This window comes from Dama dama, chromosome 17, assembly GCF_033118175.1.
Source record: "Dama dama isolate Ldn47 chromosome 17, ASM3311817v1, whole genome shotgun sequence".
Lineage (NCBI taxonomy): Eukaryota > Metazoa > Chordata > Mammalia > Artiodactyla > Cervidae > Dama > Dama dama.
Genome location: NC_083697.1, coordinates 51,148,541 through 51,166,396, shown reverse-complemented (window position 1 = coordinate 51,166,396; position 17,856 = coordinate 51,148,541).

Here is a 17,856-nt window from a genome sequence, read left to right as displayed (position 1 = left end):
CAAAGACCCTAAGAAATAAGCACCAGTATTATCCCTATTTTACAGATGAAGAAGCTGAGGTTTAGAGAGGTTAAGTAACTTGCCAAAGATCATCATCCAGCCAGCAAATGGCAGAGCTAGGCAAGGAACTGGGGTATCTGGCTACAGAGTCCAGGCTCTTCAGAATTTGAATGGATATGAGAAGCAAGTTCCAGGTATTACCTGGAAGAGCTGTGGGGTGGGAGTGGTGAGTAGGGGTGGAAGATAGAACCCAGGACAAAACCAGCCTTTGAGGATAAAGGGTGCTCTCTCTTCCTCTTGGAAAGACTTGTAGAAGAGAGTCTTTCATAAGAGGGTGTTCAGATGGCAGGAAAGGACAAGCTGTGCCTAGGGGTCTCCAGTGAAGGGTATTTGTGTGTGCGTGTGTGTTTTCTCTTGTATGGTATGGGGACAGTCACAATGAGTGTGTCATTTTAAATTCCTCCCCGCTTGGACCCATGAGTCTTAACAACCTGGCTCCTTTGCGGAGTTTGAGGGTTTGTGCAGCTCCATGGGGTACTGGCATGGGTGAGTGGAGCCCCCACACCCTTGCTCCCCCAGGTAGGTGAGAAGGTCAAGACAGGTGGTTCTCGGGGTCCAGGGGAGGAGAGAGAGCCCTGTGGCCTGCAGCTGAGCTGACCATGAACATAAGACAAAGAATTTCTTTCCCAAATGTCCTGAAAGAGTATAGCCCTTGGAGGGAGGGCGGTGCCTAGGTCTTACCATCTCATCCTAGAACCTGAGATTTCTGAGAACAGCAGTGTCTTCTACGTCACACACCAGCCCCCAGCCCCCCAGCCCCCCAGCCCCCCAGCACAGGTCCTGGCAGGCAGTAGGCACTTAGTAAACAGGTGTAATTCGGATATGTGATACATCTATTGGGAAGCTTCTGTTGCAAGGGGCAGAAAATTTCTGATTTAAGCCCAAAGAAAATTTCTTTACCTGGTAACAGGAGGACTGGGAACTAGCCTGGGCTTTTCACCCAAAGGACATGGGGCTTCTACGGCAAACACAGAACTCTGCGTTCGCCAGGTCTGAGCTCAGGCTTCCAAGAATTTGTTTCATTCTCAGGTTAAGATGGTGGCACCAGCTTCAGCCCTCATCCAACCTCCTAAGAGAAAGGCAGAGTCCTGGGAATCACTCTGATTGGACCAGCCCTGAGCTAATCACCATGGGCAGCAAAATGCCATATCTTGATTTGGCTCCATCTAGGTCATGTGGTTCACCCCAGATTCCTGAATCACTGTCCCACACTGACCTCAAGGATGAGCAGAGAGGAAGGGGAAGACCCTCTATGAACACCTTATACTGGGAAGAAGGGGCAAGGGCTGCTGGGGAGGAAATACAAATGATCTATGCCATAGAGACAGGGAGATGGAAATAATAGCAATAATAATAGCAAACAAGTATAGAGGGCTAACTTCTACTGGGTTCCATTCACTTTACAGGTATTAAATCAATTCTGATAACAATGCTATGGGTAGGTGGTATCAACAGTGCTCACTTCAAAGAAGAACTTTAGGTTAATTAGCTTTCTCAACAGCTTCAAAGTGGCAGAACCAGGAATCAGACCCAGGCATCCAGCCACAAAGTCCATGCACTCAAGCACAGCCTATGTAAAAATGGCTGAGAAAGGCCAGAAAGGGGATGAATTAACAGGCAGCCTTGTAGCTGACACCCAGTGCCAAGTACAGCCCTGACCCATAGTAGATGTTGACCACTTGTCAAATGAAGAAATGGTGCCCTGGTCTCACCCACATGCATTTATTTGACATTCTGAGTGCAAGTGATTTGATTTCTGGGAAAATACATAAGACACAGCTTCCATATCTTCTTAGGCTGGAGATTCATGGTGGGTGCTAACTATTTTTATTTTTAGGGGAAAATGAAGAAGAGATCATGACCAGAAGAAATATCCTCTCCACCCCACCTTACAGAGGCATCTTATTCTTTTATCTACCTGGGGCAGAAATTCCAGAAATGACTTTTCTGGGGGGTCTCGATACCATTTCTCTCCTCTGCTCTTCTGGGAAAGCTTTCTTCAGATACTATACCTAAGCTATTTGCCAAACAGTGGATGGGGGCTGCAGGATCCCATCTCCTGGGGACGCGAAGATGGAAGCAGGCACCTGCCCAACAGAGCACCGGTGAGGGATCTGGGTCCCAGCGCAGTGGGCACTGAGAAAGCCTGTGGTCTGGACCTGGACCCTCCCCGGACCAGCATGTCTGCAGGGTCTAGTTTGGAACCGTCAGCCCTGCTGGTTGCTGCTTCTCCTCTACGTAGCCCCTCTGCTAGGATCCGAACTGGACCACCAAGGGGTGGGAGTAATACCTACAGCACTCATTCATTCATTCATTCATTCATCCACTCACTCATTCACTCCCTCCCTTATCCATCCTTTCCCCGATACTTATTTGAACACTTACCAAGTTCTAATCACTCTTCGAGTAGTGAGGGCATTAGAAGAGGAGGATGAAGATTGTTCCCCCACATCCTCTTCCCACAAGATACCTCCTCCTTCTCCTGCGCAGCTGAGACTCTTGAGAGGTCAGGCATTGACCAAATAATCACACACATCATTGAAAGGACCAGGAGCTAAGAGAGCAGGTAAGGAGGCAGCTGGCAGGGATAGGGCTGGCAATGGGCGAGGGGGTGACAGCAGACAGCTCCCAGGAGAAGTGACATTTGAGCTGACCTCAGTAGAGCGAGTGGGAGTTCAAGGTGAAGAGGGTTGAGGGGAAAAGCGTTCAGGCAGAGACAAGAGACGGGGCAGAGGTGGTGCAGAGATCAGAGGAGGGAGGAGAGATGAGGCCAGAGACAGGAGGGGCCTGACCCTGCAGGACTTTGTAGAATTTGTTGGGAGTTTTGTCTTTCCTAGAGGACGCTGAAAATCTAGCACTGGGTAATGGAAAGCGATGTGATTCAATTTCTATGTTCCAAAGTCCCACTGGCTGTTGTGTGGAAAGCCAGAGTGGATAAAGGAAGAACAATTAAGAGGCTCCTGGAGAAATCCACACAAGAGGTGTTGGAGGTTTAAACACGACTGATGGCCTTGGAAAGAGGTAGCATGGACAGAGTGGAGAAACGGTTAGGACCCAAGTCAGCAAGACAGCTCTGTGACCAGAGCAGAAATATGCTTTCTATGCAGCCCCTCCCATCCAGGACAATCGTAAGACTCCACAGACCTGAGACACTTGTCCTTGGAGGCCCATATTCAGATAAAATAGCCACATCCCATATCAAACATGGGTTTGTAGTGTTTTATTTTTTGTAATTTTAATTGAAAATATTTTAATCTTTTTGCCTTTCAAATTATCTAGTCCATGAAAACTATTACATTTAGAATGGATAAACTACAAGGTCCTAAGGTATAGCACAAGGAACTATATTGTGGACTTAAAAATTATTCACCTAGAAGTTGAGAGTTATGTTTTATTCAGTGGAAATTTTTAGGACTTCAGAGAGCTGCTCCAAAGAGGCAAGCAGAGGAGCCAGGTTATATAGAAGTTTTGCAAGAAAGGGCATGTAGTGTGAACATTAAAAGATCATTAATTAAAGAAAACCAGGTATCCCAAGTTAAGGAACTCAGTGCTTTGCTATATATGGGAAGGTCTGGGCTCACTGAAATCATTCCTTTGATATGCACCCCAGCTCTCTGGGGCCAGTATCCTGTGTTTTCACATCCTGAGTTCCTTCAAAGCTCACTGGCTCACCATCCATGGTGGCTGCAATCCTTGATGACTATGACCTCCTTTGTTTACTGATATGGCAGGAAGTATTCTGTTTCTCAATACTCAACATCCTGTGACAAACCATAATGGAATAGAATATGAAAGAGTGTATACATGTATAACCAAGTCACTTTGCTGAGAGAGAGATTGGCACACATTGTAAGTGAACCATATTACAATTTTTTTTAAAGTGAAAGAAAAAGTACCTGTAAAATCAATACATTGAATTTGCAATTTGTTTCTTGGCGATCATCAGGCAAACCCCAGAATCCTAGCCAAGGGAGAAAATAAAACCTACAAATTGTTTCCAAATATAATCAAAATGTTTGAATGCTACACTGGATAGTAAATTAGATCAACACCTTCACACAGGCCATATTTGACCTATGACCTGACCTTTGCCGAGGGCAGATTTTCGCATTTCTTTTATTCTGGGTGTGACGATAGTGTTGATTTATTCAATATACACAGTTTTGAGAACGCTGCCTTGGCATTTTTTCACTTAAAAAAATAGATTTATTGGGGTATCATTTAAATCCAGTAAACTTTGTTCTTTTTATGTGCATAATTCTATGGGTTTGACAACTACATGGAGTTGTGTGTGGCTACAATCAGGATATGAAACATTTTCCTCCCCCACCAGAAGCTCCCTGGAGCCCCTTCTGTATTGAACCCTCCCCCTCCCCCAGTCCCTGGCAACCAGTGGTGTGAGGTGTGTCTCCCGGGTCTGGCCTCGTCTAGGTGCCGCGATGGGATCGCAGAGCGTGAGCCTTTGGGGCGTGACTTCTTTCACACGCGCATGCGCATGTCGTGCGCATGTCATTGGTCTGTTGCTTTTTGCTGCTAAGTAGCATTTCCTTGTGTGAAGAATGACCATGAACTTGTTTATTTCTTATAAATTTATTTATAGAAACTTATCCTCTCACAATTCTGGAGGCCAGGCCCATGCCCCCTCCTCATCTCTGGGGGCTTTGTTTATCTCCTCCAGCTTCTGGAGGCGCCAGGGGGTCCCATGGCTTGTAGTTGCATCACTGCAGTCTGCCTCCATCCTCCCATGGCCTCCTCCTCTCTCCTTCTTGTCCTTGGATCTGGGACCCACTTGATCATCCAGCGTGAATACATCTGGTGGTGGTATAGTCACGAAGTAGTATTCGACTCTTTGAGACCCCTTGGACTGTAGCCCTCCAGGCTCCTCTGTCCATGGGATTTCCCAGGCAAGAACACTGGAGTGGGTTGCCATTTCCTTTTCCAGGGGATCTTCCCCACCAGAGATTGAACTTGGGTCTGCAGCATTGCAGGCGGAGTCTTTACCAACCGAGCCACCAGCGAATTACATCTGCAAAGATTCTTTTTCCAAAAAAGGACACCTTCACAGTTTTAAGGAGCAGCACAAAGATATGACCTCTGGGGGCCGCCATTTAACCTATTACATAAGGATAGACCACAGCTTGTTCTCTTCTCTCACCAGCTGATGGGCATTTGTGGTTTCCGGTTTGAGGAGGGTATTAACACTCCTGCTTTGAATAACCACAGATCTTGACACAGACCCATGCTCTCTTTTCTCCTGGCTGCAGGACGAGAGCATCATTCCTCTACCTGGTAACAAAGAACGTGCTTCAAAGCACTGTCGTGGCCTGCCTCCCTCCATCCATCTCTGGCCACTGTGCCTGGGGACCTGAGCATACCCCACCCTCACCCCAAGTCTGGTTTTGCCTGCAGCTCCAGATGAGTTCGGGTCCAGGCCCTAGTACCCAGCCCTTGGTGAGTCAAGAATCTTTAGATAAATGGACCTTGGAGAGGAAGAGCCCCAGCAGGGCCAGGGACTGAATCTCATTTCCCCGGGCTTGCTTCCTGGAGCAGCAGCCTCCGGCCTCAGACAAGGCAGTTTCTCTTCCTGTCCCTGTCCCTGTCTTAGCGTCCAGGGCCGGCTCTGGAAGCCAGACACACAGGGTCCTACCGTGCTGCACGCCTCGGCCACCCACCCAGGACCATGACGCGCCGGCCCAGACAGGCTGACCAGGACCCGCTGAGAGGCAATTTTATCATCAACCTGTAACCTCGTTATCTCCAGTAATAAATGAACAGTCGATACTGCTAATCCCCTCGGACTCCCCCACCGAGCCTGGCTTCTGTTCGGCTACACATGTCCTCCTGTGGGTTCAAAGGAGCCTTTTGTTTAACATCAACATTTGCTTCTGAACCCTTTTCATGTATTTATTTTTCACTGTTTGCGTCTGCCTGTCCTTGCCCAGTGTGGGAACACCCGGATGAGAGGCCCTCTGGTTCTAAGGCTTTCCGCCCCTGTGAGATCCCACACACCTGGGTGACTCTACCTGCTTATCTCTCGCTGACCAGGACACCTTCAAGCTCCCTGAGATGAAAGAGTCAATGAACTTGTTTACAAAAAGGGCTTGCTGGTGACCTCACCTGTTCCCCAGGGAAGGCTGCCTGCTCCCCTGCAGGGGAGAAGAATCTTGTCAGGGTTGGGAATTGGGGAGCCACGGGAGGCCCAATTCAGTCTTCACCTCCTGCTTGAATTCAATGTCCTTGAACTTCTGCTGCATGGCAACAGTAACCTAGCCTGTCACCGCTGTGCAGAGTACAGTCCCTTCCGGGATTCATTCCATCCATTCAAAAAAGTCCCTGAGACTCACAGGCGTAGAGATGGAACTGACAGTGGTGAGGGAGCAGGATGAGGGGAAAGGTTAGGGAGTTTGAGACGGACATGAACACACTGCTATATTTGAAACAGTTAACCAACAAGGACCTACTGTGTGGCACAGGGGACTCCGCTCAATGTTATGCAGCAGCCTGGCTGGGAGGGGAGTTTTGGAGAGAATGGACACATGTGTATGTACGGCTGGGTCCCTTCGCTGTTCTCTTGAAACTATCACAACATTGTGAATTGGCTATACCCCAACACAAAATAAAAAGTTAAAAAAAAAAAAGAACAACAAAGCCCCTTTCAAACCATCTGTGAGTTGAAATGCCTGGCTTTTTGCAGGAATTCAAAATCCTAACGGAGTCAGCTTCCACAGGAGAGATGGAGAGATCGCCTACTTTCCTCTCAGCTCGACTTTTATCTTCTCCACGACTCCAGGGGTCCTCCTGAATTTTGTGCAGCTTAATTCACAATGACAGACATGGTTTCTGGAAAGCTGAAAACAGGGAGTGTTCACCCTTCTCACTAGAGAACTCAGGTGACTGCTCAGACACAGGTAACCTTCCCTCACCTCCTCCACGGGGGAGAAGTCCCAGAGGGGTGAAAATCGAGGGGGCGCCAAATGGAACGAGCGCCTCTTCTCTTCCAAGCCACTGCCTCCCCCCGAAAGACGTGGCTGCTGGTGGGAATGCAAACTCATACAGCTGCTATGGAGAACAGTGTGGAGAGCCCTTAAAAAACTGGAAATAAAACTGCCATATGACCCAGCAATCCCACTCCTGGGCATACACGCCGAGGAAACCAGATCTGAAAGAGACACGTGCACCCCAATGTTCATCACAGCACTGTTTCTAATTGCCAGGACATGGAAGCAACCTAGATGCCCATCAGCAGACGAATGGATAAGGAAGCTGTGGTACTTATACACAATGGAATATTACTCAGCCATTAAAAAGAATATATTTGAATCAGTTCTAATGAGATGCATGAAACTGGAGCCCATTATACAGAGTGAAGTAAGCCAGAAAGATAAATACCAATATAGTATACTAACACATATATATGGAATTTTAAAATATGGTAACAATAACCCTATATGCAGGACACAAAAAGAGACACAGATGTATAGAACAGACTTTTGGACTCTGTGGGAGAAGGTGAGGGTGGGATGATCTGAGAGAACAGCATTGAAACATGTATATTATCTATGGTGAAACAGATCACCAGCCCAGGTTGGATGCATGAAACAAGTGCTCAGGGCTGGTGCACTGGGAAGACCCAGAGGGATGGGAGGGGGAGGGAGGCGGGAGGGGGGATCAGGAGGGGGAACACATGTAAATCCATGGCTGATTCATGTCAATGTATGGCAAAACCCACTACAATATTGTAAAGTAATTAGCCTCCAACTAATAAAAATAGATGAAAAATAAAATAAAGACGTGGCTGCATTTCCATGGGACCCAGATCAAACTTAGCATTATGTGAATGTGTACTTTATGCCAGCCACTTCACATAGTTCCTTGCATTTTTATGTTTATCATGAGAAATGGAGTATTTCCTGCCATATCTATCAGTAAACAAGGATGTCAGTCATCAAAACTGCAGCCCTCCAGTGTGAGCTGATGAGGGCACTCAGGAAGAATACCTGAGATCTAGCAGCCATCAGACCTGATGTGGAGAGCTAACTCACAAGGAAAGACCCTGAGTGAGGCTGGGAAAGACTGAGGGCAGAAGGAGGTGACAGAGAATGAGATGGTTGGATGGCACCACCGAATCAATGGACATGAGTTCGAACAAATTCCAGGAGACAGTGAAGGACAGGGAAGCCTGGCGTGCTGCTGTCCACGGGGTCACAGAGTTGAACCCAACTTAGGGACTGAACAGCAGCAAAGCAGTCATCAGAATACAGCCCCCCTACAGTGGGCCCCAGGGAAGCTGAGAGCAGAAGAAACACAGGATACTGGCCCCAGACAGCTTAAGTGCACATCAGAGGAATGATTTCAGTGATCCCAGACTTGCATCTTCCAATTAGACAAAAGTGCTAAATTCCTTAACTTGGGTTATCTGGTTTCTTTAATTAACAGTAACCTTTTGATGTTCAGACTACCTGCCCTTTGTTGCAAAACTTCTTCCCTTTGCCTCCTCAGAGCAGTTCTCTTAAGTCCTGAAAATTCTCGAGTAAAACATAACTCTCACCTCTTAGGCTGTGAACATTTTTTAAGTCAACAATCAACAGCCTCAATGAAGCAGATATCATTACCTTTTTCTTTTCTTTTTTTTTTTTTTAACAGAGGAGGAAACAGATATGAGATTTAGAGAAATAAAGTGAGGTGTCCAAGACCCCAAAGCTAGTCAGCAGTGAAAGAGGAAATCCGAACTTGTGCCCAAGTCTTTGCATCTCTCATGCTCATATTCCTTTCCCAGCCATGCTACCTTCTCCAGCTCCGACATACTTCACAGTGTGCTTTTGAACAAGATAGCCTCTCTGAGCCTTGGTGTCCTTGTCTATGAAGTGGGAATGGTAAGTCTTGCTCCCCAGTGTTCTTGAGAGTTTCAGAAATGAGATCCAGCAGGTAAACAATTTAGCGTAATTCCTGGAACATAAATGTTCAGCGAGTAGCACCGACTTCTGTTTTCTAGCGGCAGCACTCAAGCTTTTGATGGTAGGGTCAGCGCATAGAATCTTCCAGCTAGATGCACCTCAAGACTACCTTTTACAGTCCCCCCACTTTACAGATGAGAAGATAGAGGTCAAGGAGTTTAGGTGAACTTCCTGTGGTCAGGCAATGAGTTAGTGACAGACTGAGTCCACGATCATGCTCTTGCAAGTACAGGTTCAAATGCATCAACCTTGATTTCTAGAAGAAAGAAATGTTTATATCTTGTTCTCTCAGCATCTTAGCTGCATTCCAGGCTGTTCAGGGTTTTTGTATCAAATCACAATTGAGAAAAAGTTGTAAAGGAAATGCAAATATGGGTCAACACTCCTTGACCTACGGTTCTCAATATGAGGTCCCTAGATCAGCATCACATAGAAACTTGTTAGAAATGCAATTTCTTGGGTCCCCACCCCAGACCTCCTGAGTCAGAAACTCTCCTAAAATGGATCTTATAACAAATACATCATTTGAAAATACTGTATCCATCAAATATACCAAGAACAGACTGTTAAGAAAAAAAGAACAAGAAAGAGCTTTTGAAGACTTAAAATGAGGGCCAAGATGAAAAAAATGCAAAGAAGGGCTGGAAGGAAAAGTAGAGGAAATCTCTCTGACAAATGAAATAAAAAGACAAAGAAATGGAAAACAGGATAAAGATAAGAAAATGAAAGAAGCAATCAGGGTAGTAGGTTGGGAGGGTCATCTGACTGGTAGAGAGATCACCATGGGAGGAGTAAGGTTGGGGAGGAGGGGATGAGTCTTGGCCCTGGGACTCTCAAAAGGTTTGCAGGTTGGGGAGCTAAGGAGGACCTAGCAAGGCAGACTGAGAAAGAGCAGCCAGAAAGTCTGGTGTCCCAGAGGCCAAGAGAATGGAGAATCTCAAAACTGAAGAGGTAATCAGCTGTGTCAAATGACTGAGCAAGAGGGGTAGGCACTGCTTCAAAGCAACACAGTAATGAACCACTCACAGTGAGCAAACAAAACACGGGCTTGCAAGCATTTTTTTCCGATAACTCAGGAAACAAAGTATTTCATGGGCGTTAACATACTGCTTTCTAGCATTTAAAATATCTCCACATTTGTGACGAAGGTTAAAAAGGGAAAAAAAAAAAAAAAAACACAAAAGCAAAGGTTTTTTGCACTGACCCACAAAGCCACATCTTTCTCTGCTTGTCCTCCGTGACTCAGTCTCCAGGGATTATGCCCAAAGCTCTGCTCTCTACACACACTTGGCTAGTGTTCAGGTCCCATGATAGACAAAGTTAAACATCACGTTCCAAAAAAAAGACTCCTTGGTTTGGTTGAAATATTATCAGAGCAGGGTGCGGTTTTGTATGTGTGTATATGTTTGTGTGCACACCTTTGGGTCCGTAACATTTCTGATGATCTATTTTGCTTCTCTGATCACCTTGAGTCTACAGTCCTATCCCCTAGAAGGACCGTGTGCATCATTTGCTCCCTTTGGACCTACAATCACAGGAAGGGGAAAACAGTCTTCCTAGAGGCAGGCCACAGAGAAGCAGAGAAACTTAAGGCGAAGGGTTTGCCTCTCTCAGCTCAGTTATGTCTGTGAATCTCATTAGCAGCTGGACACCACTTATTTGAGTTTTAGGTTTCTGTGATAACTTTGTTTCTGAATTTGCAGAACTGCACAGGAGTAAGGGAACCCAATTAAAAGTAGGTTCCCCCCACCCCAATCAAGGAGTTTTAAAACTCTTTCAGCATTCCTCTAACTCCCGGGTACAGCAATTCACCAAAGATGCTCGAGGACTCTGGACGTTATGACCCATGATCATGTAATGTAGGCTTCTGTGTCTTGCAAATATGAATGCATGTGAACATTTTGATCTTTAAGCCACTTCATCAACAAGGACAGCAGAATCTGATGAGTCCATTTGCAATTTGGTATAGAAGGTCTTCTCAAGGGAAGAGAGAAATCTTGACCCTGTGCTTCAAAAACAGTAAGGCTAATTCCCAAACCATTTGTGTGTTAATGCTGACCTGGAAATAGTGAGGTTAGTTAAAGACTGTCACTCTTACTAAGTGAAGAGGCATGTTACCCTTTTTGTCAATCGCTCCCACTTCTGGGCATAAGCGAGGCCCTTGCCTTTCTAGGTGGGGTCTCTAGACCTTGGTCCCCTCGCTGCAGCATTGCTGAAATACAGGATCTCAAGACACACGCCCACAGGCCTACAGAATCAGTCTCAAATTTTAACCCTCATTGTGGTTTTGATTTGCATTTCCCTAATAATGAGTGATGTTGAGCATCTTTTCATGTGTTTGTTAGCCATCTGTATGTCTTCTTTGGAGAAATGTCTGTTTAGTTCTTTGGCCCATTTTTTGATTGGGTCATTTATTTTTCTGGAATTGAGCTGCAGGAGTTGCTTGTATATTTTTGAGATTAATCCTTTGTCTGTTTCTTCATTTGCTATTATTTTCTCCCAATCTGAGGGCTGTCTTTTCACCTTACTTATAGTTTCCTTTGTAGTGCAAAAGCTTTTAAGTTTCATTAGGTCCCATTTGTTTAGTTTTGCTTTTATTTCCAATATTCTGGGAGGTGGGTCATAGAGGATCTTGCTGTGATTTATGTCGGAGAGTGTTTTGCCTATGTTCTCCTCTAGGAGTTTTATAGTTTCTGGTCTTACATTTAGATCTTTAATCCATTTTGAGTTTATTTTTGTGTATGGTGTTAGAAAGTGTTCTAGTTTCATTCTTTGACAAGTGGTTGACCAGTTTTCCCAGCACCACTTGTTAAACAGGTTGTCTTTTTTCCATTGTATATCCTTGCCTCCTTTGTCAAAGATAAGGTGTCCATAGGTTCGTGGATTTATCTCTGGGCTTTCTATTCTGTTCCATTGATCTATATTTCTGTCTTTGTGCCAGTACCATACTGTCTTGATGACTGTGGCTTTGTAGTAGAGTCTGAAGTCAGGCAGGTTGATTCCTCCAGTTCCATTCTTCTTTCTCAAGATTACTTTGGCTATTCGAGGTTTCTTGTATTTCCATACAAATTGTGAAATTCTTTGGTCTAGTTCTGTGAAAAATACCGTTGGTAGCTTGATAGGGATTGCATTGAATCTATAGACTGCTTTGGGTAGAATAGCCATTTTGACAATATTGATTCTTCCAATCCATGAACACGGTATGTTTCTCCATCTGTTTGTGTCCTCTTTGATTTCTTTCATCAGTGTTTCATAGTTTTCTATGTATAGGTCTTTTGTTTCTTTAGGTAGATATACTCCTAAGTATTTTATTCTTTTTGTTGCAATTTTTGTTGCAATGGTGAATGGTATTGTTTCCTTAATTTCTCTTTCTGTTTTTTCATTGTTAGTATATAGGAATGCAAGGGATTTCTGTGTGTTAATTTTATATCCTGCAACTTTACTATATTCATTGATTAGCTCTAGTAATTTTCTGGAAGAGTCTTTAGGGTTTTCTATGTAGAGGAGTCAGGATGGCTGCTATCCAAAAGTCTACAAGCAATAAATGCTGGAGAGGGTGTGGAGAAAAGGGAACCCTCTTACACTGTTGGTGGGAATGCAAACTAGTACAGCCACTATGGAAAACAGTGTGGAGATTTCTTAAAAACTGGAAATAGAACTGCCATATGACCCAGCAATCCCACTTCTGGGCATACACACTGAGGAAACCAGATCTGAAAGAGACACGTGCACCCCAATGTTCATCACAGCACTGTTTATAATAGCCAGGACATGGAAGCAACCTAGATGCCCATCAGCAGATGAATGGATAAGGAAGCTGTGGTACATATACACCATGGAATATTACTCAGCCGTTAAAAAGAATTCATTTGAACCAGTCCTAATGAGATGGATGAAGCTGGAGCCCCTTATACAGAGTGAAGTAAGCCAGAAAGATAAAGAACATTACAGCATACTAACACATATATATGGAATTTAGAAAGATGGTAACGATAACCCTATATGCAAAACAGAAAAAGAGACACAGAAGTACAGAACAGACTTTTGAACTCTGTGGGAGAATGTGAGGGTGGGATATTTCAAAAGAACAGCATGTATACTATCTATGGTGAAACAGATCACCAGCCCAGGTGGGATGCATGAGACAAGTGCTCCAGCCTGGTGCACTGGGAGGACCCAGGGGAATCGGGTGGAGAGGGAGGTGGGAGCAGGGATCGGGATGGGGAATACGTGTAAATCCATGGCTGATTCATATCAATGTATGACAAAACCCACTGAAATATTGTGAAGTGATTGGCCTCCAACTAATAAAAAAAAAAAAAAGAAAAAAAAAATTTTTAACCCTTTCCCCTGCTGGATCCTAGCATAAAAAGTTTGAGAAATATGGCTTAAACAGGGACTGTTGGCGAGGTGGGTGGGGCTTGGACCTCTTTCCTACATAATCTCCTCCCTCCGAGATCTCATCGGGCTGGTGGCTTCAAACCCCATCTATATGTGACTGACTCCCAAATGTGTGTCTCCAGCACAGATGGTCCTGAGCTCCGGTTCTGGACATCTAGCTGCTTACCTGCCTTTCTAACTGAAGTCTAACAGGGGTCTCAGAATGAACCTATGTGACTCTCTAACTCTTGCAACCTTCCTCCAGCTGCATCCCAGGGCAGGGACAGGACACACCTTAATCAAAGCAGCGGAGTGGCAGGGAACTGCTGAGGGGGCACCAGGGTCCCTGCCTTCCCTCAACCTTGCTCCTCCGCCCCAGCCTCCAAAAGGGTTGGCTCTTCTCTGAGGCGATACTTTCTCTGGAAGATTCCCAGACCCCACTCAGGTCAAGCCCTCCTGGAGTGACAGCCTGCTTCCTGATGGGCTTTCCTGGGCAGAGACTGTAGTCATCTCTCGATCACCAGGAGCTCACAGCACCTCACCACGCCCTCTGAATGTGTGCCCAGGGATTACTGCAAAGTGGCTGAAAGGGACCCCAAGAAAGACACAGGGGCCGGCCTCAGCTCCTCAGCTGGCTGCACAAGACTGTGAAGTGAGCCTGGTACCCTCACTCAAAGAGTGGTACTCCCACGCAAACAGCAAAGGACTCGTTAAAAACAAATTTTTATACTGAATGTTACCTACTCAGTACTTCTAGGACACAGTAATTCTCATCCATAGATGATGTCCCTGGAGGGTCTCTTTTATTTGATGTTCAGATTCCATCATCTCTGGGCTCCAGATGGTGACATTTTCGGTTGTGATTTAGTTGCTAAGTCATATCCGACTCTTTGTGACTCTTACGGGACTTCTCAGGCAAGGATACTGGAGTGGGTAGCCGTTTCTTTCTCCAGGGGATCTTCCCGACCCTGGGATCAAACCAGAGTCTCCTGTATTGGCGGCTGGATTTTTTAGCACTGACCACCAGGGAAGAACCGACATTTTCAGTAGGAGCATTTTAATACACAGACATGCATATGAAAGTGAAAGTCGCTCAGTCGAGACCCCATGGACTATACATTTCATGGAATTCTCCAGGCCAGAATACTGGAATGGGTAGCCTTTCCCTTCTCCAGGGGATTTTTCCAACGCAGGCATCAAACCCAGGTCTCCCGCATTGCAGGCAGATTCTTTACCAGCTGAGCCACAAGGGAGGCCTGAGAATACTGGAGAAGGTAGCCTATTCCTTCTCCAGCAGATCTTCCCAACCCAGGAATAAAACCGGGGTGTCCTGCAATGCAGGTGGATTCTTTACCAACTGAGCTATAAGGGAAGCCCATGACATGCATATACATATATTTAATACTTAAACTTAGTTTTGTTTCTTTCTGTCCCACCAGGATAGCCCCACAAATAGCAGGATTTTATCACTGTATCTGCAGTTCCTGGCTGATGTACAGCTAAATTAACTCATTGAGCAAAGTTAATACTGTACTCAGAGAAGGCAATGGCAACCCACTCCAGTACTCTCGCCTGGAAAATCCCATGGACGGAGGAGCCTGGTGGGCTGCATGCAGTCCATGGGGTCGCGAAGAGTCAGACGCGACTGAGTGACTTCACTTTCACTTTTCACTTTCATGCACTGGAGAAGGAAATGGCAACCCACTACAGTACTCCTGCCTGGAGAATCCCAGGGACGGAGGAGACTGGTGGGCTGCCATCTCTGGGGTTGCAGAGTCAGACACGACTGATGTGACTTGGCAGCAGCAGTAGCAATACTGTAAATACTGTAAAGGGCAGAGGCCAGGAATCTTAGCAAACAGAAGGTCCCCCTACAAGGAAGGATATGAGGTGCAGAGAGAACCGTTCCCCTTAACAGACATGTCAGGACATTCTACCTATGGAACCCTGGTAGCCTGTTAAAATTTATACACAATCTCATGACAATTCCTACTGCTCCCATGGCTCCATTACACTGGGACCTGCCTGGACCATGCTCCTTGCCTTCATCAGCCTATCCACTCCTGAAACATCCACACGGGCACTTCCACCTGGTGAAATCCTGGACCCCTCACTCCTTTGACATGGTTCAAATGCTTCCATCTCGATGCTGCTCCCCTAGATGTTGGTACTGGCTCTGAACCCTGACCTCCCCTGACTTACTCAGGTCCAGAGAGCCTAAGTTTGAACCATGGTTTTGCCATTTACAGCTGCAGAACCCTAAAAATGACCTTTCATCGATGAATGAAATTAAGGCAACAGTGGCAAGACTTTCCTATTACAACTGAAGCGCTGAATGGATGAGTTATCTCGTGGCACTTAAGGCAGGAATAGAGTTAAGCTTCAGAAAGGGGTGGAACTGGGAATGTTCCCTCTTTGGATGTCTGCCTCATTCTTCTTCCTGTAAACCTGTTCTTTGCTTCTCAGTGGATGCGTCAGAGTTGCTATATCAAAGCAAGCTCCCTGCAATCTCCTGCTTGCTTCTTGCCCGATAACCTACAGAAAGCAAGAGGAAGTCTCTCCAGTGGTCCTGAGGCTATCAGTTGCTGGGTGCAGGGGTGGGGGTGTGATAAGCAGAGTCAGAGTTTCTGAGAGTCCATGGGGTGGGAGGAAGGGGCCCATCTAGGGATGGCTGGAAGGCTAGAGGAGATAGGAGGGGTCTTGGTCTTGTGACTCATCTGAGAATCCTTTTCAAAACTGCCTATTAAATGGACTCAGAGATTTGAGGAATATGAAATATTTCAAGTAAAGCCTTTAGCACAGAGAATACAGTTAATACATTTTACTAGAGAACTTATTGCCTGCCGCCCTCTAGAGCAGCTGCCTGGCCCCTATTCCTTATCCTGCTGCTTCTGCTGCTAAGTCACTTCAGCCGTGTCCGACTCTGTGCGACCCCATAGATGGCAGCCCACCAGGCTTCCCTGTCCCTGGGATTCTCCAGGCAAGAACACTGGAGTGGGTTGCCATTTCCTTCTCCAGTGCATGAAAGTGAAAATTGAAAGTGAAGTCACTCAGTCGTGTCTGACTCTTAGCGACCTCATGGACTGCAGCCTACCAGGCTCCTCTTTCCATGGGATTTTCCAGGCAAGAGTACTGGAGTGGGGTGCCATTCCTTATCCTAGCAACCTCAAATTCCTTACTGGGGAAATATTTCTTCTCCCGTTCCTTCTAAATCCAGGCTTGCCTGTGACCACAGAAGCCAAAGAGCCTCTGTGCTTAGTCGCTCAGTCGTGTCCGACTCTTTGCAACCCCATGGACTGTGGCTCGCCAGGCTTCTCTGTCCATTCGGATTCTCAAGGCAAGAACACTAGAGTGGTCGCCATGCCCTCTAAGAGGTTCCTTTTAACTGACCCTTCCTCTAAGTGCACAGGACAGGCAGTGACCTAAGCTCACACTGCCAGTTGCTGTCATCTGCAAAATTGAATCTAAAGCAGCTGGCTTAAGGATTGAAGAAGAGGTTAGGCTCACAATAGTGGCTCTCTGAGCAGACCATTCGTACGATCCAGGGTTCCTTAGTTCACAAGAGCTGCCCTCCTCAGAAACATGATGCAGGCTTCCCTTCAATCCTATGAGCTTCTGCTATTCTTACAAAATCCCTTTTCCCTAAGTTAACCAGGATGGGTTTCTGACTTAAGTCTTGTTAACTCTAATAACCACTATTGTATTGAAGGTATAATGTTTTGTATCTTTGAAGTATTAAATACAAAACCATCATGTCACCATTTTCTTAAATGAGCAGCAAAAAAAAAAAAAGCCTTAAGACTAAGTTCACCATGATCCTGGAGGACCCAGACCAAGTGACCTCCTGATTCTCTCCAGAGTTGGGTAATTTAGCATATATTTATGTGTAAGGTTTGGCCAGAGGGAGTAAGAACACATTAACCAAGAGGCCAGGACACTACATTAATAGTGAAAACAAACAAACACCTCGAAATTGGATAGCACGTTGAAGTGAATAAGGCATTTTCAATCCATCATCACATTTGGGCTTTCCACCTTCTCTAGGGCTACGTCTTTCTCAACTGTCAAGTGAGGACTGACACAGAACGGCTGCTCCCTATAAAGCTCCTTAGGAAGACAGAGCCTGTAATAGTACCAGCCCCTAGTAATCTGAGTCCTTGCTCCTTCGTGGCTGAGACATCTAGTGCGCCCCTTGAGCATGACTCTGGGCCACCTGGGTCCACTCCTGAAGCCCAGCTCTGTTAAATTCAGTGCACAGCTTTGGGCAAGTCTTGAGCCGGAGTCATCTCTGCCACAAGCATATTAACTCGCAGTGTCATGGTGAGGATTAAATCATGGCCACAAAACAATTCACAGGTGGTCAAAGCGATTTCTATCTCAATCTCGCCTCTCCCCATGTACCTCAGCCCAAGTCCATTCATCATCTTAGCTGACTACTGAAAACCCCCATCCAGGACTTAAA